The sequence below is a fragment of the Lolium rigidum genome, chromosome 4 (genome assembly GCF_022539505.1).
Source record: "Lolium rigidum isolate FL_2022 chromosome 4, APGP_CSIRO_Lrig_0.1, whole genome shotgun sequence".
NCBI classification, from domain to species: domain Eukaryota; kingdom Viridiplantae; phylum Streptophyta; class Magnoliopsida; order Poales; family Poaceae; genus Lolium; species Lolium rigidum.
The window spans coordinates 154,329,684-154,345,658 of NC_061511.1; positions in this window are offsets into that span (position 1 = coordinate 154,329,684).

Below are 15,975 nucleotides of genomic sequence, written 5' to 3' on the forward strand. Positions count from 1 at the left end.
TTCAGCCTCACGACGGTCGTTGTTCTCACAGCCTGGCGCGATGGCTCCCCAGCCCCCTGCTCCTCTTCATCCACCGCCGCCGCTGAACTCCCTTCCGCCGTCTCCGTTTGAACCTACGATCTTCTCCTCCGCGTAGAGGCTGCTCCTCTGCAGCTCCCGAAGCACCCCTGCTCCTGCCACGGACTCGCATATGATGGATCTTTCCAGTGCTTCGCCTGCGCCCCTGCTCTTGCCGCGAGCCCGTGCGAAGAGGGGGGCTAGAAGCAAGTGGGTTCAGGTCGTCGCTCTGGCCGCACCTTTCTATCGCTATCTACGAGGGGGGGGAGCTCTAGAATGGAGCCTCGCCTTCAAGAGATGGGCTCGTGGGCGGTGCTTCCGCTGCCTTGAGCGCGGCCACCACATCGGCACCACATCGGTATTATGATGTTTTTCTATGAAAAGTATCGGCAACAATTTTTTGAGTGATCAGCTCATGTTGCGGGTCCAGGAAACCCGTAGTAATCGCAACTTTGCTACAATCGACAATGTACGTTTTTGGCGGCAGCACCCGAGTAAATCTAGAAAACTACGCTCGCCATTGACTCCGTTGCTCTCAGTACCTCCTTGTTCGATTTACCGGCATGAGCCTTTCATAAGTTATGTTATCCTTGCTGTTAGCAGCGCTCGCATGTTCCCTGAGGCTTCGATAGAGGATAACGTGTATTCTTACTGTATCTTAGGGCCCTTTAACTATCATCCATTGCAACACTCGCATTTTCCCTGAGGCTTAGATGATAATTTTGGGCATAAGCACCACAGGTGATTCCCGATCTTTTTATCGAGTCTGCTTACTGTACTTCATACTCCGAAGTTAACGCTCGCGGTATTGTGCGAAAACAAATCTTTAAAAAGTGTTCGGGTGTCCCGAAGCAATCTAATGCTCGTATAAACAAAACTTTAACCTTTATTAATAAGTCTATGACGATAACATAAGCTAGTATTTTTATGTCTTAATAAAGCCTTATTTGAAAATAAAAACTATGAAGATAAATATGTATGCCACCACTCGTCTCCTTAAGTAAGAGGAGGGTCCTTCTTCTCTTGGCTGATTGATACGACTCAAACGTATCTACAATTTCTTATGTTCCATGCTAGTTTTATGACAATACTCACATGTTTTATATACACTTTACATCATTTATATGCATTTTTCGGCACTAACCTATTAACGAGATGCCGAAGCGTCAGTTCCTGTTTTGTGCTGTTTTTGGTTTCAGAAATCCTACACAGGAAATATTCTCGGAATTGGACGAAACGAACGCCCAGGGTCTTATTTTTCCACAGAGCTTCCAGAAGACCGAAGAGGATACGAAGTGGGGCCACGAGGCACCCTAACCATAGGGCGGCGCGGCCAGCATGGGGCCCGCGCCGGCCTATGGTGTGGGGCCCCCGTGCCTCCTCCGACTCTGCCCTTCCGCCTACTTAAACTCCCCGTCGCGAAAACCCTATTACCGAGAGCCACGATACGGAAAAAGTTCCAGACGCCGCCGCCGCCAATCCCATCTCGGGGATTCAGGAGATCGCCTCCGGCACCCTGCCGGAGAGGGAATCATCACCGGAGGGCTCTACATCACCATGCCCGCCTCCGGATTGATGCGTGAGTAGTTCATCCTTGGACTATGGGTCCATAGCAGTAGCTAGATGGTTGTCTTCTCCTCTTGTGCTATCATGTTTAGATCTTGTGAGCTACCTATCATGATCAAGATCATCTATTTGTAATGCTACATGTTGCGTTTGTTGGGATCCGATGAATATTGAATACTATGTCAAGTTGATTATCAATCTATCATATATGTGTTGTTTATGTTCTTGCATGCTCTCCGTTGCTAGTAGAGGCTCTGGCCAAGTTGATACTTATGACTCCAAGAGGGAGTATTTATGCTCGATAGTGGGTTCATGCCTCCATTGAATACGGGACGAGTGACGAAAGTTCTAAGGTTGTGGATGTGCTGTTGCCGGTAGGGATAAAACATCAATGCTTTGTCTAAGGATATTTGTGTTGATTACATTACGCACCATACTTAATGCAATTGTCTCGTTGTTTGCAACTTAATACTGGAAGGGGTGCGGATGCTAACCCGAAGGTGGACTTTTTAGGCATAGATGCATGCTGGATAGCGGTCTATGTACTTTGTCGTAATGCCCTGATTAAATCTCATAGTAGTCATCATGATATGTATATGCATCTCTATTTGTCAATTGCCCAACTGTAAGTTGTTCACCCAACATGCTATTCCTTATTGGAGAGACACCACTAGTGAACTGTGGACCCCGGTCCATTCTTTTACATCTGAAACACAATCAACTGCAATCTCTGTTCTCTGTTGTTCTTCACAAGCAAACATCATTCTCCACACCATACGTTTAATCCTTTGTTTACAGCAAGCCGGTGAGATTGACAACCTCACTTGTTAAGTTGGGGCAAAGTATTTTGGTTGTGTTGTGCAGGTTCCACGTTGGCGCCGGAATCCCTGGTGTTGCGCCGCACTACACTCCTTCACCAACAACCTTCACGTGGCCTTCATCTCCTACTGGTTCGATAACCTTGGTTTCTTACTGAGGGAAAACTTGCTGCTGTACGCATCACACCTTCCTCTTGGGGTTCCCAACGGACGTGTGCTTCACGCGTTATCACTGATGCCTGCCGAAGTGCCAATAACTTCCGAAGTGCCGATGATTTCTAGGGCGGTGCTGATAGTTTCCATAGGAGTACTGGCAATTGCTGCCGAAGAAATAATACCTTCTTCTGAGGCTTTATCTTCCACTGCCATAGTTTTGGTAGTTGGTGCTGCCGCTGCAAGATCGTTCGGTTGTTTCTTCGTCTTCTTGCCGCCGTCGTCCTGTTTAAACTTAGGGTCTCTATCTTGAAGGGTCAAATTCTTGGAGGGAAATTCGATTGTTTTAACTTCTTGTTTTATCCCAAGTTTAGCAGAAAATTAGCAATCTTCTGGAACTCTCGATCACAATTATCTGAGCAAGAGAAACTTCCATGAACCGTAATATTGGTCCCATTATTGCCTAGCATCTTACGTTTTAATTACGCATAGTGTGGTAGAGCTAGGAACTTAGCGTAAGCTGGTCTTCCGAGGATAGTCTGGTACTGTGATTCCAATTCACTACCTCGAACTCGAGCCTTTCCCTCCTGAAATTGTTGGGTTTCCTGAAGACTACATTCAAGGGAATTCTGCCAAGAGGGTATGTTGGCGAAGTTGGAACAATACCATGGAAACATGTATCAGACTCCTGCAACATGTCGACTGTGCTGTCCATATTCTTGATTGTGCTTGCGAATATCAGATTCAATCCGCTTCCACCATCCATTAATACTTTGCTCATATTGAATCCTCCAATCTGTGCTTTGACTACCAAGGCTACATTACCCGGTCTTGGGATAGACATCGGGTGATCGGCTCTGCTGCACAGGATGTTCTGCACAGACCAATCGATGAATTCTGGGACGTTAGCCATAGTGCTCTCTGCAAGGTTGATCTCTTACGTAAGCTTTTTCATCTCTCTCATAGAGATGCAAGTCTTAGAATCATGCTCATCTGCCCCTGAGGTGGGGGAAAAGCTTCATTAGAGGCACGAGTTTGAACTTGTTGTACTTGATCCTGAGGTGGCGGCGGTGGGTTCGGGAGTTGTGCCTACCCCTTACCCGACTCGTAGAACTTCTGAATATCAAGAAACTGTCGGAAGTCCCTGAGCAGATGGCTTGACTTTTTGGTGTTATCCTTGGGATCAATGTACGCGTGTATGTAACAATGAGTGTTTAGATGTTCGGCAAATGGTAACTCTAGGACCCGTGGTGCTCTCTCCCTGTAATTGCCGCGATTTCCCCCAGAACCGATGCGGTTGCTGTCCCGACGATCATCACGTATGTCACCACGATGATCATCATACCGATCATCACGTTGATCGGGATATCATCTGGCTACAATGTTGGTGTCTTCGTACCCGCGGTCTCTTCTCTTTTTGCGACGATCACGTCGATGGCCTGAATCATGCTTCTAGTCATCGTCTTCGTCGTCGCTGCGTGGACGTGGCTTCCTTACATGTTCTTCTCCATCAGCCCAGCTGTTGGCAATCTCCATATAATCTAGTGATAGTTTTCGGCTTCTTCCGGCCGAGCTCCTCGATGTAAGATTCACGTCGGATGCTGTCGCTAAAAGCGTCAATCGCCCTGTCGACAGATACGTCTTTGGCAGCATTTAGAAGTTTAGTGAAACACCCAATGTACGCACGAATCGATTCTTTCGGCTTCTGGTGGCACTGTCGTAGTTCTTCAATTCCAACGGGCCTTTTGTATGTTGCCTAGAAGTTCTTGACAAAAGCGTTGACTAGATCGTCCCAGGGTCTGATTGATTCCTTCGACATACCCCTTAGCCAAGCTCGTGCCGAATCTTTTAGATAAAGTTGCAGGCATTGCATTGCCGCCACTTGGTTTCTCTTGTGTAAGATCACAATTTGCAGGTAATCGTCTATCCAGGACCTTGGCTCCTGCTGACCATCGTATTTGGCAGCATCGGTGACCGTAGGCTTCAATCTCTTCGGTGGCATTGCCTCTCGAATCCTTCTGCTTAAACAATCAGCACCTCGTAGTTCATCATCATACTCTTGGGTTTCTTCGGAGTCCTCGCTATCATAGCCTTCTCTTGAAGCGCGCCGACGACGAGGTTTGTCAACCTTGCTCTGCGTAATATCATCACGGGCATCTTTCGAATGATGCTTAGATCCACTACCTTGATGTGCATTCTTCTCATTCCTAGGGGTGAGTTTATCTCCAAGTATCGCGAGGCTTTCCAGAGCACCTCGGTGAGCTTGCGCCATTGGGTCATTGGGTGCCGGCTGATGGTTTATCAGGTAAGCTGCGAGATTTGTTGTTGCCCCCTCGACAGTCTTTGGCCTGATCATGCCCGCAGTATCCATAGTCATGAAGGAGTTAGAGAGATTTGAAGTAGTCTCCCTTGCATCGTCTTTTGAAAGGCGAGGGATCCGCAGTCGAAATCTTCCTTTTCCTTGGTTGCTTTGAGACGCGCTTCCATGTGAGGGTAGCCCCCTTCGTCGTTCGCTTGATTGATCGGCTGCCTGCCGCGTCGACCGAGGTCAGATTGCTCTTTGGCTAACCGATCCCGATTTTTATCTAAAATAGCATGATACACATTGAGGGTTCCTGCCGAAGCTCAAGTGGGAATTGAAGTGCGATTGGCTATGGCATTGCGAGCAATCTCCCACTCTTCTCTAGTGATGGTGTAAGCACTATCGTCATTACTAGCGCTGGTCTCAATGTTACAACGTCTACCACGATTAACGCGCGGGATGCGTTCGCCCTCCGAGGTTTCGTCTCCCGTGACATGATTGATGATATCATAAACTTGGTGACAGGCCGCCTCCCAGGTGGCTGCCCTGGCAATACTACCGATACTTTCTTCATCAGAGGAGCACCCGGCGCTGCAAACAAAAGGTGTATCTTCAAAACCCTACCCGTGCCCGGTGTCGCAGTTGAGGAAGTAGTACGACGTTAGATCCGACGATCCTAAATCGTCATATCCAACGGACATGGATGATGTGGAGCGGAACGGCGATGCCGATGGCGAAGATGTTGGAGACGGCGCCGATGTCGCAGTTGATAGATCGACTGAGATCGGGGATGAGGTAGTCGATTGATACGTCTCCAACGTATCTATAATTTCTGATGTTCCATGCTAGTTTTATGACAATAACTACATGTTTTGCTCACACTTTATAATGTTTTTATGCACTTTCCGGGACTAACCTATTAACAAGATGCCAAAGTGCCAGTTCCTGTTTTCTCCTGTTTTTGGTTCCAGAAAAGCTGCTCGGGCAATATTCTCGGAATTCGACGAAACAAAAGCCGAACCTCCTATTTTACCGAGACGGACCCAGAACACCGAAGGAGAGACGGAGAGGGCACTAGTAGGAAAACCCTTATAGGCAAAGCTTAGTTCTGTGGCGCACCGTTTTGAATGCGCCACAGAAATTTATTTTGTGGCGCACCAGGAAGTGTGCGCCACAAAAATAGCTTATTTTTGTGGCGCAAGGCTGAACCGTGCGCCACGGAAGGTATGTGGGGCCCACATTCTGCCACCACGAATTATTAGGGTAGGTATTTCCGTGGCGCACAATGCTTTCGCGCCACGAAATAACTATTTCGTGGCGCACCGGCTACGGTGCGCCACGGAGTAGTTATTTACGTGGCGCACGCGGCTCAGTGCGCCACGAAGTAGTTATTTACGTGGCGCACTTGTGCTGGTGCGCCACGGAGTAGGGTGGATTATATCATCCCCGTACCCCTCCCTCCCCTCCCCACGCCCGTACGTTCACCTCCCCTCTCCTCTCCCCCGCCGCCGCCGCCATGGTCGTCGCAGCGGCCGTCGCCGCCGCCGCCTCCTTCCTCCGCGAGGGCCGCATGCCGCCACGCTCCACCCATCCCCGCCACACTGCAGCACAAGCCGCTGCGGCGTGGAGGAGGAGGGGCCGCCGCATGGAGGAGGAGGGGCCGCCGCGTCAAGGAGGAGGAGCCGCCGCGTCTTCCTCCTCCTCCACCCCTGCCGTCGTCGTCAACCTCCTCCTCCACCCCTATCGTCGGTGAGCTCCACCTCTCCCCTCCCCTCCCTCCTCCTCCACCCCTGCCGTCGTCGTCAACCTCCTCCTCGATCCACCCCTAGCGTCGGTGAGCTCCACCTCTCCCCTCCCCTCCCTCTTCCTCTACCCCTGCTCTGGATGATGTTGTGCTCGATCTGGATGCTCTTGTGCTGTCTTGTTGTTCTCCGGATGTTGATGCTTGCTCTGGACAAAATTACGAGAGAGGATGATGTTGTGCTCGATCCGGATGCTTGTTGTGCTTCGTTGTTGTGGTCATCATGAATAAAAACAGTCAAACATTCTTTTTGTTTTCTTGTGCTCTTAGCTATATTTTTTTCTATGCTCTACTGTGATGCTTGTGTTTTGGAGCAAGCAGCTGGCATGGCATGTGAGAGAGAGCATGAGAGAGTTCTTGGGGGCAGAGATGATGGCAACATCAGCACTGGTCCTGCATTGGTCCTGCTTTGAATTAGTAAGATCAAGTAGTGGCTTGAGTTCCTGTTGGTAACCAATACCAACAGAGAGCTACTTCATTTTAAGTAGAATTTCTTTTAAGAACTCTAGCTAGATTAGAGGGGAAAAAGATTGCTGATTTGTTGCCTATGATAATGGATCATCAAATGTTTCCCTTTGTCCCTGGTTGCCTCCTTAATTGATGCCTTATGATCCAAATGATCCAAGTCCCTTGCATGATCCCATTTGTCCCTAATGTTGCTTAATTAAGATGAATAAATTCCCTCTAATCACCATTTGGAGATCAAGACTAGTTCTTGATATCCATTAGCTAGACTCCAATATTAAAAATGTCTCCCAAATATGGAGACAAACATTTTAACATTACCCCAATGTTATTTCTCTCAAATTGACAGTTTACGATGGTATGCTTGCTCCTCACTTGTACTTTATCAATTCCCTACTGATCCTAAGTACCCATGAATATCTGGTGGTGTTCTTCTGCTTGTTTAGTTACTTGTCAACACATGTGTTTGCATGTGTGTGTGAGCTGCTTGTAGTGTCACTTGACTATTCAAGTTTCAATGTTGGTTACTTTTCCTCTAGTGCAAGAAATGGTTGAGCAGATGTTTATCCACTATTGGCCTTTATTCTTGGGTAGCTCAAAGTGTCATGCACTTACTGGATCATCAAATGTTTCCCTTTGTCCCTGGTTGCCTCCTTAATTGATGCCTTATGATCCAAATTACTATATTATTGGATTGAGTGATATGGCTACTTGCTTGTTTGCTCTCCAAATTACCAAGTGATGAATATATAATCCCTTTGGAGCATCTGCCCCATGCTATATATGTGTATTTGACCATGCTTATGATGGATTTCTTTTAAGGACTCTAGCTAGATTAGAGGGAAAAAGTTGCTTGCTTTGTTGCCTATGATAATGGATCATCAAATGTTTCCCTTTGTCCCTGGTTGCCTCCTTAATTGATGCCTTATGATCCAAATGACCCAAGTCCCTTGCATGATCCCATTTGTCCCTAATGTTGCTTAAGATGAATAAATTCCCTCTAATCACCATTTGGAGATCAAGACTAGTTCTTGATTTCCATTAGCTAGAACTCCAATATTAAAAATGTCTCCCAAATATGGAGACAAACATTTTAACATTACCCCAAGTGATTTACTTGTCGATGATTAGATGGTTGGTCGATCACTCGTACACTCGGGGGTGGAGCAAGTGAGGCTTGGTGTGATGGCACAAATATCAATATCTTGTGCATCCTACCTGGCCTCACTTACTCCATCCCTGGATGTTAATATTTGTTTCGACCAACAAAGTATGAGGCATTCCATTTAGTTGATACCACTTGGCTCTTTCTTCCATTTTAGTGCCGATGATTAGAATGTTCGGTCAGCTGTACACCCAGGGTGTCGCTAGTGAGCCTGGTGTGATGGCACAAATATCAATCTCTTGTGCATCCTACCTGGCCTCACTAACGCCATCCCGGGATGTTCATATTTGTTTCGACCAACAAAGTATGAGGCATTCCATTTAGTTCATACTAGCTACTTCTTAATTGCATTGGCCTTTCTTCCATTTTAGTGTCGATGATTAGAATGTTTGGTCACCTATACGCCGCAATATACTTTGTAGACGAGCCCCCCTTTCCACGGCCGCCGTTCCGTGAACGAGTCCTTGATGAGACAACAACGCCGACATGCCTCTCCGGCGCAGCACCACTTTTCTTCTCTCGCCGTCCGGTACGTGAACGAGTCCTTAATGCCAAGACGGTGCCAGCCTCCCTAGCATCATGCCGACCCCAGTTGTCGCGCTTCGGGCCGTGTCGATCACGCGCCCTGCACTCTTCGCCTTTTTGCCCGGTGAACGAATAGACTAATCGTTGGAATAAGGAAGCCGATGACGGCCGATCGCAATTTAATCTTGCGGCCGGTCGTCATCGGTTTCCTTATTCCAACGATCAGCCTATTGGTTCACCGGGCAAGATGGCGAACGAGTGCGAGCGCGGGACACACGGCTTGAAGCGCGGCAACACGGCCCGACATAATGCTGGGCAGGCCGGCACGGTCTTTGCATCAAGGACTCGTTCACCGGACAGACGAGGGACCGGCGTGGTTCCGCGCCGGAGATGCAGATCGGCGTTGTTGTGTCGTCAAGCACCCGTTGACGGAACGCCGACCGGGGAAAGGGGCCCTTCTGCAAAGTATACGGCGGTGTATACTTGCAACTATGGTTTCTGACCATAGTATTTGTGTTGACCAACAATGTATGAGGCACATATTCTATTTTGTCATTCCATTTGCTTTGAGATTTTCAAAATGCCGATGATTAAAATGTTTGGTCACCGTACACTTGGGGGTGGCGTAAGTGAGCCTGGTAAGATAGCACAAATATCAGTCTCTTGTGCATCCTACCTGGCCTCGCTTACACCATCCCTAAATGTTAATATTTGTGTTGACCAACAATGTATGAGGCACTTATTCCAGTTTGTCATTCCATTTGCTTTGAGATTTTCAAAATGCCGATGATTAAAATGTTTGGTCACCGTACACTTGGGGGTGGCGTAAGTGAGCCTGGTAAGATAGCACAAATATCAATCTCTTGTGCATCGGACTTGGCCTCACTGACGCCATCCCTAAATGTTAATATTTGTGTTGACCAACAATGTATGAGGCACTTATTCCATTTTGTCATTCCATTTGCTTTGAGATTTTCAAAATGCCGATGATTAAAATGTTTGGTCACCGTACACTCGGGAGCGGCGTAAGTGAGTCTGGTAAGATAGCACAAATATCAATCTCTTGTGCATCGGACTTGGTCTCACTTACACCGTCCCTGAATGTTAATATTTGTGTTGACCAACAATGTATGAGGCATTTATTCCATTTCTCTTGTGCATCGGACTTGTTGGTCTCACTTTCTTCCATTTTCATCATAGTAGGAACTGGATGAAGGACCCCGATGCAAGCGAGCACTGGTGGGTAGAGATGACGGAGCAAAGGAGGAACCGGATGAAGACTACTTTGTATCTCGAAATTGTGAATTTTGTATGAATTAAGAGTTGTATGCAAAACATTTGACACTTGCCACTATATATGTATCTCGATCGGGCTCTAAGTAATGTGATGATGATGTCTATGTTATATCCGTGCAATGTACATGATATTTATATTATATCTGAATGTTGCTGTATATAACCTCGTGTATCCGTATTGTGTATCCGTATTGCTGTGTATAAATCTGCATATGTATAGCGAGCAGCACAAAATCGTGTATAATACAAGCAAATTCCGTGGCGCACTAAGAACCAATTCCGTGGCGCACGCTTTTACGTGGCGCACCTAAGAACAAGTGCGCCACGAAACCTTAGTTACTGTGGGCGCATGGGCGGGTGCGCCACGGAAACCTTATTTTTGTGGCGACATTTCTGTGGCGCACCTCCCATGCGCCACAGAATCCATTTTTGGTGCGCCACTGATGAGGCTTTTCCTACTAGTGGGGGCCAAGGGGGCCCCACACCACCTGGCGGCGCGGCCAAGGAGGGGGGCGCACCCAGCTATGGGGTGGGCCCCTCGGGACCCCTCCGACGCCGCCTTTTCGCCTATATATTCCTCGCGACGCGAAAACCCTATATCAATCAACCATACTCCAGAAAGACTCCAGGGACGCCGCCGCCATCGCGAAACTCCGTTTCGGGGGACAGAATCTCTGTTCCGGCACGCCGCCGGGACGGGGAAGTGCCCCCGGAAGCCTTCTCCATCGACGCCACCGCCTCCATCATGCTCCGTGAGTAGTTCCCCCATGGACTACGGGTTACGGCGTAGCTTAGTTGGTACTCTCTCTCCCATGTACTTCAATACAATGATCTCATGAGCTGCCTTAGATGATTGAGATCCATCTGATGTAATCGGTGTTGTGTTTGTTGGGATCCGATGAATTGTTACATTATGATCAGTCTATCTATATAAGTTTGTGAAGTTATTGTTGCTGCAATCTTGTTGTGTTTAATGCTTGTCACTAGTGCACGAGTGACATGATCTTAGATTTAAGCTCTATAATTATTGCTTAGATTGTATCTACAAGTTGTTTGCACATGTCTATGTCCGGAACCCGAGGCCCCGAGTGACAGACAAGTCGGGATAAGCTGGAGGGGATGGCTTAGATATGAGGATCACATGTTTTCACCAAGTGTTAATGCTTTGCTCCGGTGCTCTATTAAAAGGAGTACCTTAATTACCAGTAGATTCCCTTGAGGCTCGGCTGCCACCGGCTGGTAGGACAAAAGATGTTATGCAAGTTTCTCATTGCGAGCACGTATGACTATATATGGAAAACATGCTTACATAATTAATAGACTTGATGTTTTGTCTTAATGCTATTTCAATCCTATCAATTGCCCAACTGTAATTTGTTCACCCAACACTTGTCACTTGTTATTGGAGAGTTACCACTAGTGTAGATAGCTGGGAACCCCGGTCCATCTTTCATCATCAAATACGCACTCGATCCTATATGTCATTGGAAGTAGTATCAACTATTTTCTGGTGCCATCACCTCTGTGTTACTATTACTGCAACTGTGTTACTGTTTCTATTGCTCTCATATTACTGCTACTTTCACATCACCCATGTTACTAGTGCTTTTCCAGGTGCAGCTGAATTGACAACTCATTTGTTAAGGCTTATAAGTTTTCTTTGTCTCCCCTTGTGTCGAATCAATAAATTTGGGTTTTACTTCCCTCGAAGACAGTTGCGATCCCCTATACTTGTGGGTCATCAAGACTATTTTCTGGCGCCGTTGCCGGGGAGGCATAGCTCTACTCATAAGTTCACCTGGGGAGTACACTCTACCCCTCTCTCTGTTTTATTTTGTTTTGCTTAGTTTACTTTTGTCTAGTTTATTTGTGCTTAGTTTATTTCTGTCTAGTATTATTTTGCTTAGTTTACTTTTGCCTAGTTTATTTTTGTCTTGTTTTATTTTTCTTATATACCCGAAAATCCATAAAAATTTGAAAAACCGAAAAATTAAAAATTGTTGTTATGGAAGAACCCACAACCTATATGGAGCTTATAGAATTATATATGAATTATAGAGAATCAAGAAAGGGTAAAGTCATGAGTGCCGTTATAGAAAAATTGAATACAATTGCTAAAATCTTGCTTAAACGCCATGATATAAACTGTTGCTCTAAACAGGATACTAAACATCTTAAATTCCAATGTGGCTTTAGTGAAGAAGTTTTAATTGTGAACTATCATTGGAATAACTATATTCATCTTGGATTTGAAGTAGAACAATTTGTTTTATTTATGGGAGCTTCTGAAATAGAATCCTTCATGTCTAAAAATTATGAAACTTGTGTTGCTTGTAAGGACCTTAAAGATTATGTCTCTTCCATCCTTGATTATTTCATAGAACATTATAGCGATAATCCTTATATCATTGATTATAAAGAGAGACTCATTCATGCACAAGAATGCACTCACAATTTGCAGGAACCTGTGGAAGAAGAAATTGATGAACCTGAAAGCTCATTGGATGAAAAAGAGGAGGAGAGTGATGAACAAAAGGAGGAAGAATGGATTAGCTATCCATGCCAACCTTCTAATGAGATTAACTCTTTATCTCTTACACTATTTGATTGTCCTCCATGCTTACCAAAGGAGGATGAATGTTATATTCCTGTGGATTCTCTTGAAATATTCCCTATGAGTAAAACTTGTGAGAATAATTATGTTACTGTTATCTATGATAATCCATGCTATTTCGAAAAATGTTATGATAATGCTTTGTTTGTGCCTGATATCGAAATGCATGGTACTAAAGAGTTTTGCTTAGCAAATGTTTATGATAAAGCTCTAGATGATGGTCATATGTTACTTGATAATATTAATTGTACTACTAATGAAAATGGGATTGGAGAGATCTTGACTTTATCTAGGAGTCCCATATCTTTTGAGATTGATCAATCATCTTGTTACATTATTGATAAAAGTGGGTTTGAAAGTTTTAATCCCATTATTTTTGAGCTTGATAAAAATTATGTGTTTGTAGATCATGAAAAGCATGTTGTATGTGATAGTTATATTGTTGAGTTTGTTCATGATGCTACTGAAAATTATTATGAGAGAGGAAAATATGGTTGTAGAAATTTTCATAGTACTAAAACACCTCTCTATATGCTGAAAATTTTGAAGTTACTCTTGTTTTATCTTGCTATGCTTGTCACTTTGTTCTTCATGAATTTATTTGTGTACAATATACCTATGCATAGGAAGTGGGTTAGACTTAAATGTGTTTTGAACTTGCTTTTTGATGCTCTCTTTGCTTCAACTCTCATCCTTATGTGAGCATCATTAAAATCACTGAGCCCATCTTAATGGCTATAAAGAAAGCACTTCTTGGGAGATAACCCATGTTTTATTTTGCTACTGTTTTGATTGCGTCTTGAAGTTGTTACTACTGTAGCAACCTCTCCTTAACTTTATTTTATTGCATTGTTGTGCCAAGTAAAGTCTCTAATAGGAAGTTGATACTAGATTTGGATTTCTGCGTAGAAACAGATTTTTAGCTGTCACGAATTTGAGTAGATCTCTCTGTAGGGAACCTAAAAATTCTGCAAAAATTCATGCGTGTTCCTCAGATATGTACGCAACTTTCATTAGTTTTGAGTTTTCGAATTTGAGCAACGGAAGTACGTCGAAAAAATTTGTGTTTACTAACTGTTCTGTTTTGACAGATTCTGTCTCTGTTTTTTTGCATTGTCTCTTGTGGACTTTAAGTAAGGCTTTCTAGACGTGGAGAGCTGTAGCTAATGTTTTATTGAGTTCTTGCAATGTGTCACTACAAAACTAAAGTGGATTAATGGTTTTTTGAGTACTAACCCCTCTAATGAAGTTTATGAGAAGTTTGGTGTGGCAGAAGTTTTCGATGGTCAAGAGAGAAGGGTGATATAATGTGATCAAGAAGAGTGAAGAGCCTAAGCTTGGGGATGCCCCCGTGGTTCATCCCTGCATATTTCAAGAAGACTCAAGCGTCTAAGCTTGGGGATGCCCAAGGCATCCCCTTTTTCATCAACAACTTATCAGGTCATTTCTAGTGAAACTATATTTTTATTCTTCCACATCATATGTGCTTTACTTGGAGCGTCTGTGTGCTTTTTTTTTATGTTTGAATAAATTCGGATCCTAGCAATCCTTGTGTGGGAGAGAGACACACTCCGCTTTTTCATATGAACACTGGTGTTCTTCGTTTTATTTTTCATGTTCATAGCGAAGCTGAGAGCCGCAGCACTTATTGATATTTGGTTGGAAACAGAAAATGCTTCATATTATCTTGAATAATTTGATACTTGGCAATTGTTTTGAGCTCTCAAGTAGATCATGTTTAAGCTCTTGCATCATGTAGTTTAAACCTATTAGTGGAGAACTACCATAGAGCTTGTTGAAATTTGGTTTGCGTGATTGGTCTCTCTAAGGTCTAGATATTTTACGGTAAAAGTGTTTGAGCAACAAGGAAGACGAGTGTAGAGTCTTATAATGCTTGCAATTTGTTCTTATGTAAGTTTTGCTGTATCGGTTCATACTTGTGTTTGCTTCAAACAACCTTGCTAGCCAAAGCCTTGTACTGAGAGGGAATGCTTCTCGTGCATCCAAAACCTTGAGCCAAAACTTATGCCATTTGTGTCCACCATATCTACCTACTATGTGGTATTTCCTGCCATTCCAAGTAAATACTTCATGTGCTACCTTTAAACAATTCAAAAGCTATTATCTCTTATTTGTGTCAATGTTTTATAGCTCGTGAGGAAGTATGTGGTGTTTTATCTTTTGATCTTGTCATTTACTTCTGACAGACTTTCACCAATGGACTAGTGGCACATCCGCTTATCCAATAATTTTGCAAAAAGAGCTGGCAACGGGGTGCCCAGCCCCAATTAATTAACTTGCATTAATAATTCTCTTCACATGTTTTGCCCTGATCTATTAGTAAGCAACTTAATTTTGCAAATAGACACTCCTCCATGGTATGTGAATGTTGGAAGGCACTCGAGGATTCGGTTACACATGGCTTGTGTAAGCAAAAGGTTGGGAGGAGTGTCATCAATAATGAAACTAAAATACATGTGTAAACAAAAGAGAAGATGGATGATCTACCTTGCTGGTAGAGATAACGTCCTTCATGGGAGCCGCTCTTGAAAGTCTGGTTGATAAGGTAGTTAGAGTACCCGCTACCATTCGTTGATAACAACAAACACCTCTCAAAACTTTATTTTATGCTCTCTATATGATTTCAAAACTTAAAAAGCTCTAGCACATGATTTAATCCCTGCTTCCCTCTGCGAAGGGCCTTTCTTTTACTTTATGTTGAGTCAGTTTACCTACTTCTTTCCATCTTAGAAGCAAACACTTGTGTCAACTGTGCATTGATTCTTACATGCTTACTTATTGCACTCATTATATTACTTTGTGTTGACAATTATCCATGAGGTATGCATGTTGAAGTTGAAAGCAACTGCTAAAACTTAAATATTCCTTTGTGTTGCTTCAAACCTCTTATTAAGAATTTATTGCTTTATGAGTTAACTCTTATGCAAGACTTTTTGATGCTTGTCTTGAAAGTACTATTCATGAAAAGTTTTGCTATATGTTATCTATTTGTTAGCAAACTATGGATCATTGCCTTGAGTCACTTCATTCATCTCATATGCTTTACAATAGTATGATCAAGATTATGTTAGTAGCATGTCACTTCAGAAATTATTCTTTTTATCGTTTACCTACTCGAGGGCGAGTAGGAACTAAGCTCGGGGATGCTTGATACGTCTCCAACGTATCTATAATTTCTGATGTTCCATGCTA